Source organism: Protomyctophum bolini, assembly GCF_963924005.1.
Source record: "Protomyctophum bolini genome assembly, contig: SCAFFOLD_224, whole genome shotgun sequence".
Classification (NCBI taxonomy): Eukaryota; Metazoa; Chordata; class Actinopteri; order Myctophiformes; family Myctophidae; genus Protomyctophum; species Protomyctophum bolini.
In genome coordinates this window covers 52,388-60,705 of record NW_027665710.1, presented here as the reverse complement: position 1 = coordinate 60,705, position 8,318 = coordinate 52,388, and positions in this window count along the sequence as shown.

Here is an 8,318-nt window from a genome sequence, read left to right as displayed (position 1 = left end):
TGTGACTGCTCTGAAAAGTTTTTTACAAATTTCTATATTTCTAATTTAGACTTTTTATTAAGTGTAGTGTTTACTTTGTGCCTCCTCATGTTTCTGGAAACACTGGAGGCAATGTTTATATGTTTTTAATTGAGGACTGCCTGGAGTGAAAGTAGCCTGATACATATAGGCTATCTCTGTGTTGTTGTTTTGTATTTACTGTCATGTTTTTTCCCTGTTGTTTGTATATGGACCCATTGTGTCTGAAATAAAGTTTCAATCAAAACACAGTTATATTATTAGTTATATTATGGGGGTCCTTCAACCTAAACCATAACATGAGAGAGAGAGAGAGAGAGAGAGAGAGAGAGAGAGAGAGAGAGAGAGAGAGAGAGAGAGAGAGAGAGCAACACTTGTAAAACGTCATGCCAATAAAGCCTGTTGAATTGAATTGAGAGAGAGAGAGAGAGAGAGAGAGAGAGAGAGAGAGCCCTGATAATCATAGGCCAGTGGAATCAGGTGTGTCTCACCTGTGCCAGTCACAGCTAGCAACACAACAGTATTGCTAGTAATGGTAGCAAAGGAAAGGTACTATGTTTATCCAGAGTAACTGGACTAAGCTCAATAACTTGTTTACAGCCAGGCCCTGCTCATAGAACATTTCATGGTAGGGGTTTCCATGCCTTAGCAACATTAGCAGTAGCAGGATAGCAGTAGAAGCAATACTGATAGCAATATAGCTAGGCCAGCAGCACTTAGCAGCAGCAGCAGCAGCAGCAGAGCTAGCATTGCACCAGTCCTATACTAGCAGCAGTTAGCATGGTAGCTGTGGTAGCAACAAGTTATTTTGTAAACAAAGTACCATAACACGGCACTTTAAGCACAACACCATCAAAACAGAGATGTTGAGACGGTCAACACATCACTTTATGAAAGGACAACTTGAACTCAATTACTACAATGGAAAGAGTGCTAGAATACAACATGGAGGAACGGAGGAGAGACTGGGAGTACGTCTAATGGAATTGGGACACTTCTTCTAGTCCAGAGGAGAGGTTCTGAGTTCTGACCACCATGTGACCAGCGTAATTAGGCGACCCCCTCGGGGGGTCGCCTAATTATTTTGGGGGGGGGGGTCCCCCAATTATCTTTTTGCAACTGAATGGCTGGAAAGATGGAAATGAAGAGTTGAACATGGTACACATAGTACATGTATGAACTTTCCTTAACCCATTTTGGGCAGTATAGGCCTAACCCCTTTTGGTGTCAGCATTATGTTATGCTTTACCTATTGAAAAATAGAAGATCTACAAGCTCATAGCGCGCAACCGTGACCGAGTCCAATTTTGATCCAATTTTCAAAAATTGCTCCGCAACAGTACTCAATTTTTCCGCAATTTCCGCAATTTTTCAAAAAATTAAAAAAACTGATTTCCTAACTAACTATTTTTTCCGCAATTTTCGACAATTAGCAATTTGCTAATGTTTCCCATCCTCCGCAATTTGCTAATGTTTCCCATCCTTTCCGGTAAATACAACACATTGAGCAGGGCACTGCAGGGAGTTGAACCCCGTTCCGGTAAACCAGAAGTCCGACACCAGTGCCTTAGTTTTTGTGTTGTTCATTTACAGGTCCAGGTGTGCATACGCATGTGCGCCTGTGCGTGTGTAGGTGCACGCTTCAATATAACCCATCGTTTTTTCCATTTTTTCAATATTGTCAAATCATCAAAAATGATGAAAAACGGCGCGCTATAGTATGCCGTACGATATGGGCTATAGCCCATGGTCCAAAATGATGAGAAACGAGGATAACTTTTTTTTCAAAATTTCAAAAAACATGGGCTATAACCCATCGTTTTTTGTTTTTTTTTTGTCAAATCATCAAAAAGTATGAAAAACTGCGCGCTATAGTATGCCGTACGATATAGGCTATAGCCCATGGTCCAAAATGATGAGAAACGAGGCTAACTTTTTTTTTCTAAATTTCAAAAAACATGGGCTATAACCCATGGTTTTTTCCGCAATTTCCGCAATTTTTCAAAAAATTCAAAAAACGATGGGCTATAATTTATCGTTTTTTCCGCAATTTTCCGCAATTTAAAAAAATTGCTCCGCAACAGTACTCAATTTTTCCACAATTTCGCAATTTTTCAAAAAAAAATCAAAAAACGATCGGTTATAACCGAACGTTTTTTCCGCAATTTCCGCAATTTTTCCAAAAAATTCAAAAAACGATGGACACTACGCAATTTGCTAATGTTTCCCATCCTCCGCAATTTGCTAATGTTTCCCATCCTTTCCGGTAAATACAACACATTGAGCAGGGCACTGCAGGGAGTTGAACCCCGTTCCGGTAAACCAGAAGTCCGACACCAGTGCCTTAGTTTTTGTGTTGTTCATTTACAGGTCCAGGTGTGCATACGCATGTGCGCCTGTGCGTGTGTAGGTGCACGCTTCAATATAACCCATCGTTTTTTTCATTTTTTCAATATTGTCAAATCATCAAAAATGATGAAAAACGGCGCGCTATAGTATGCCGTACGATATAGGCTATAGCCCACGGTCCAAAATGATGAGAAACGAGACGAAAAAAGTTATCCTCGTTTCTCATCATTTTGGACCATGAGCTATAGCCCATATCGTACGGCATACTATGGCACGCCGTTTTTCATCATTTTTGAGGATTTGAAAAAAATGACAAAATGAAAAAAACGATGGGTTATAGCCCATGTTTTTTGAAATTTTGGAAGAAAAAGTTATCCTCGTTTCTCATAATTTTGGACCGTGGTACAAAGAACCTGGGGGTTATCATCTATGAAACGGCACGATATAAAAATAAACCATTTAAAAATACAACACATTGAGCAGGGCACCGCAGGGAGTCGAACCCCGTTCCGGTAAACCAGGAAGTACCACAACCAGTGCCTTAGTTTGTTTTGTTGTAATTTACCGGTCCAACAGCAATCACATTAATTTACATTTCTTTCGACAGTAAAAATGCCATCATATCGCACACACCATGCCTGTAACTTTCATTAGCCCTCTTATTATGACCAGAATACATTTTTAAAAGGGCCACAAGGGGGGGGGGGGGGGGGGGGGGTGCTCCGCGGGCCGACAATTGAATACCACTGGACTATGGCCTGTCACCTTTCCAATATTTTCACCTTTTTTTTCAAATCCTCCGAAATCATGAAAAATGGCACCCTATAGCATGCGCTCCGAGACGATTACTATAGTCTGTCGCATTCTTTGATTTTCACCTTTTTTTTCAAATCCTCCAAAATCGTGAAAAAATAAAAGCATTAACACATTGAGTACGCCAACGTGCATCAAAATAGAGGCCCCTATAGTGCCAGAGTAGTCTGATCGCTTTTACTCTGAAAGCCATGAACCGGAAATACTTTCTTAAAAAAGTTGACTTGACAAAGTGAGCTCATAATCCCCGATCATCTTAATATATTTATATAAACTCCAAAAAGCGTTCATATTTTGCGGGAGAGACGGATGAGGAGCAGAAATGAAGCGCCAGCATATCGATCCATTCAACACCACGGAGAGCGCCCTGGATTAGGAGATACGAGTCATTCTTTCCGCCGCGCTAACATGGGAGTCAATGACAAGCTAATAATTGCACAGAGCGTTAGCATACGGCAAGCGAAAAGCGAAATGCCAAAAAAATAAATTGGAAAAATTCAGAATATTCTTATCTCGCCCCGCGTCTTTAGGACGTCGCTAGGACGTCCACAGACGTCCAAGGCACCACTCGTTTCCAATCCTTATGACGTTTCCAGACGTATTTTGTACAGAATGTGTTTTAAGCATTAAGCATTAGAAAAAATAAAAATCATGAAAAAACGACATGCTATAGTTCATGGTTTCGAGAGACTACTATATAGTCTGTCGTTTTTCATGATTTTGGAGGATTTCAAAACCACGGATCCAGTGGGTTTGTCTCAGGCTGAGACAAACTCTCAAAAGTGTCGTCGTACAATGACAAAAAGTTTTTTTTTTTTAAAGTGAATTATCCCTTTAAGATGTAGGGGAAATTCTAATCTACATTATATAACTTGAGTCAAAGTAAAATGTACTTCAAAATGACCAAAAGTATGCAGATTGTCCCATTTGAAATGTTTAACAAAAAAAATACATTTTGAAAATAGATCTAAAAACTCTCAATGTGTCACATCACAATGCATTGTGAGCTTGTAGATCAGCCATTTTCAAATGGCCAAAATATGGCTGTAGTGGTAAATGAACAATGTATAGGCTAGTATGTTTAGTAATATAATAATACAAATCTACAAAGAAACTAGTAGTTAAGTTTCCAAATAATAGAGTATATTTTCTACACGATACTTCAGTAAAGATAATGATTTAATTTACACCACTGTTGGGAACCATGGTTTGTTTGTTTCCTTCTCTAAGGCCTCCATCACACCTAAAAAACACCCGTCTTGTGTCTTGTCTGTGTTTGATGGCCGCCTCAATGCTTTTCCAATGGAAGTCACATGGTTTGAGCAAACATTTGTTTGATGGTTGTGTTCTGTCCCCCTCCCCTCCATCAAACAAATGTTTGGTCAAACCATGTGACTTACATTGGGGGGGAACATTAAACACAGACAAGACAAATGTTTCACACATGAACATATGTTCTGTGCTCTGCCTGTGTTTGATGGCCGCCTCAATGCCTTTCCAATGGAAAGAACATGTGTTCTTTATGTGTGAATGAGGCCTATAAATCCTCTTATGTTTAAGCAATAATCAGTCTTATAACTAATGTCTAAACAATAACAGTGTTAAAGGATAAAACCGTGTTTCTCAAACAACCGCTTCTTACCTTGGAACAAACAGCTTGGCTCCCAGAGCGCATGCAGTGAAACAGCCTGGATCCCAAACCAAACAGCATGCTGGGAAATAACATGGCCGCTCCTATTTAAATAGAAAGCCCCGCCCACTGGATCCAGTCACCTGTTTAACTCCCATAAACAAACAAACAAATTAGCATAAGAGAAAACAGATCAAAGTGAAATGGCTCAAATAAACAAACAATAAAGGTTTCCACTGGACACACACTGGTCTGATTAACCCATTCTGACCTGAGATCAGATTCTAAAAATGTCAGTCGTTCTTCGATTTTTCAAAAAATAGCAGACCTACAAGCTCGTAGCGCGCCACTCGGTGGCGCGCTATGAGCTTGTAGGTCTGCTATTTTTCAATAGCTAAAGCATGACAAATGGGTTCCCGTTCAGAATGGGTTAATACATGGTTATTAAAGTGAAGTGGTCCAATGATAAAACACAGCAAAACCGTAAGTGAACTAAAATAAATGTGGATTATCTTGTGACTTCTAATTAAACCATCAACTGACCTGGAGCAAATAATATAGGTTAAATGTAAATATAATCAGTCGACTTGGCCATCTGAGAGGGAAAAAAAGGCTATTCAGTCTTGTGAGTTATTTGCTATTGTACATCGGAACTTATTTTGCAACTGTATTTCCATATTCCCCATTTAAGATAATTATTTAAGCGTCACACCGAACTTAAATCTTTGCCTATGCAGCAGATTCTGCGTGTGTGTGTGTGTGTGTGTGTGTGTGTTTTACTCAGAATCCAGTGAAAATGCTCAGGGTTAAATTAACAGAAGATTTTGCTGTGCACATGAAGGCTATACTGATGCTAGCCAATAATATTCAGGCCTTCTTCAGGACACTCTGGTAAAAGACTCAAGAGTCGTCAAACATTTTCATGTCAAGGGCTGAAGGGCCCCATGACATGAACATGTCAAATAAATGAAACGGATACATAAGAAATAAGTATAAAATCGGGTCCCCCCCCCATCGCATGCGCACACACACACACACACACACACACACACACACACACACACCTCATGAAAGATGAATCTAGGACTCAGGCCAGCTGTCGTCCGGAGCTGTGTCCCTAATGTGAAGCTACCATCTCCCTGCTTGACCGAGTGTGTGTGTGTGCGCGCGCGCGCATGTTTCTCCCCGGTCATACTGCTTGAACGCACTCCGCTCTAAGAGCACGCTATAGCTTAGCCTAGCCTAACGTAGCGTAGCCTAGCCTAGCCTAGCCTAACTTAGCGTATAGCATAGCCTGTAGTTCGTAGCCCGCAGTCCCGCAAGCAGGTCAGCATGGCGGTCCGGAGCGAACGGTCTCCCACACCACCATGACAGACACAGCCAGAACCCAACGGTCTCCTCCTCTAAACACAGTCAGAACCCAACGGTCTCCTCCTCTAAACACAGTCAGAACCCAACGGTCTCCTCCTCTAAACACAGTCAGAACCCAACGGTCTCCTCCTCTAAGCACAGTCAGAACCCAACGGTCTCCTCCTCCTCTAAACACAGTCAGAACCCAACGGTCTCCTCCACTAAACACAGTCAGAACCCACGGTCTCCTCCTCTAAGCACAGTCAGAACCCAACGGTCTCCTCCTCTAAACACAGTCAGAACCCAACGGTCTCCTCCTCTAACACAGTCAGAACCCAACGGTGTCCTCCTCTAAACACAGTCAGAACCAACGGTCTCCTCCTCTAAACACAGTCAGAACCCAACGGTCTCCTCCTTCTCTAAACAGTCAGAACCCAACGGTCTCCTCCTCCAAACACAGTCAGAACCCAAACGTCTCCTCCTCTAAACACAGTCAGAACCCAACGGTCTCCTCCTCCAAACACAGTCAGAACTTATAAGTCCAGTCCTATTTTATGTGCGCATAAGCTGGGCTCGCGTGGTGCGCCTAAACGTCACAACCTAAGGCAGAGAAGTATAAAGTAAAGCCATGGTCACAACGTAAGGCAGATAAGCATAAAGTAAAGCCTGGTCACAACGTAAGACAGAGAAGCATAAGTAAAGCCTGGTCACAACGTAAGACAGAGAAGCATAAAGTAAAGCCTGGTCACAACGTAAGACAGAGAAGCATAAAGTAAAGCCTGGTCACAACGTAAGACAGAGAAGCATGAAGTAAAGCCTGGTCACAACTTACGCAGAGAAGCATAAAGTAAAGCTGGTCACAATGTAAGGCAGCAGAAGCATAAAGTAAAGCTGGTCACAACGTAAGGCAGAGAAGCATAAAGTAAAGCCTGGTCACAACGTAGAGGCAGAGATGCATAATGTAAAGCCTGGTCACATAGTTAAGGCAGAGAAAGCATAAAGTAAAGCCTGGTCACAACGTAAGGCAGAGAAGCATAAAGTAAAGCCTGGTCACAACGTAAGGCAGAGAAGCATAAAGTAATGCCTGGTCAACAACGTATGGCAGAGAAGCATAAAGTAAAGCCTGTCACAACGTATGGCAGAGAAGCATAAGTAAAGCCTGGTCACAACGTAAGACAGAGAAGCATAAAGTAAAGCCTGGTCACAACGTATGGCAGAGAAGCATAAAGTAAAGCCTGGTCACAACGTAAGACAGAGAAGCATAAAGTAAAGCCTGGTCACAACGTAAGGCAGAGAAGCCATCGGCCGACGTATCCTCCCGGGAACATCCGTCAGCTGTAATTCCCCCGATACGATATTGTCCCGACCCAATCACAACACTTGTTTCATTCGCGGAGAGTGTAAACTGATTTGTAAAGCATCAACGTCATTTCCTGGGCGATACTCCCCGCTAAAGCTCTGCGACTTCTGCCGCACGCACACACACTGATTTACACCTGCAAATGTGCAATAGGACAAAATTAATTGTGACACAGATAGCTTGGCGTGCGTGCCTGCAGGTGTGCAGGTTGTGCGTGCGTGCGCGCCTGTGCTTGCATGCTTGCGTGCGTGTATGTGTGCGTGTTGTAGTGTGTGTGTAGTGTGTGTGCTGTGTGTGTTTGTGCGTGTTGTGTTGGTGTGTGTGTGTGTGCGTGTTGTGCTTGCGTGTCATGCAGGGTGTGCGTGTTGTGCTTGCGTGCGTGTATGTGTGTGAGTGTGTGTGTGTGTTTGTGTTTTGGAGGACACAGAAGCTGCCAGTCAGCCTGCAGGCGATTCTTGGGATGTCTCCAAAAGAACAGTTAGATCACGTTACTGGCGGACGTGTGTGTGTGTGTGTGTGTGTGTGTGCGTGCGTGCGTGTGCAGCCCTAGGGGCTCCACAAGGGCCTACAGTGACGGTGAAGTTGTGTTCCAGATCTGCCGGTATCAATATCTCCCTGTGGTAATGAGAGGGGGGGGTGTTAGAATGACTCCTCCTTAACACATATATATGTTACTTATCAGAGCTAAAGAGTCAACAAGGGAAAGTAGGCTTTCCAATCCACAAATGCCCTTTGAAACGTAACTAAGTACATTTACCAGGGTACTGTAAAATCGTCATCTCTCTCTCTCTCTCTCTC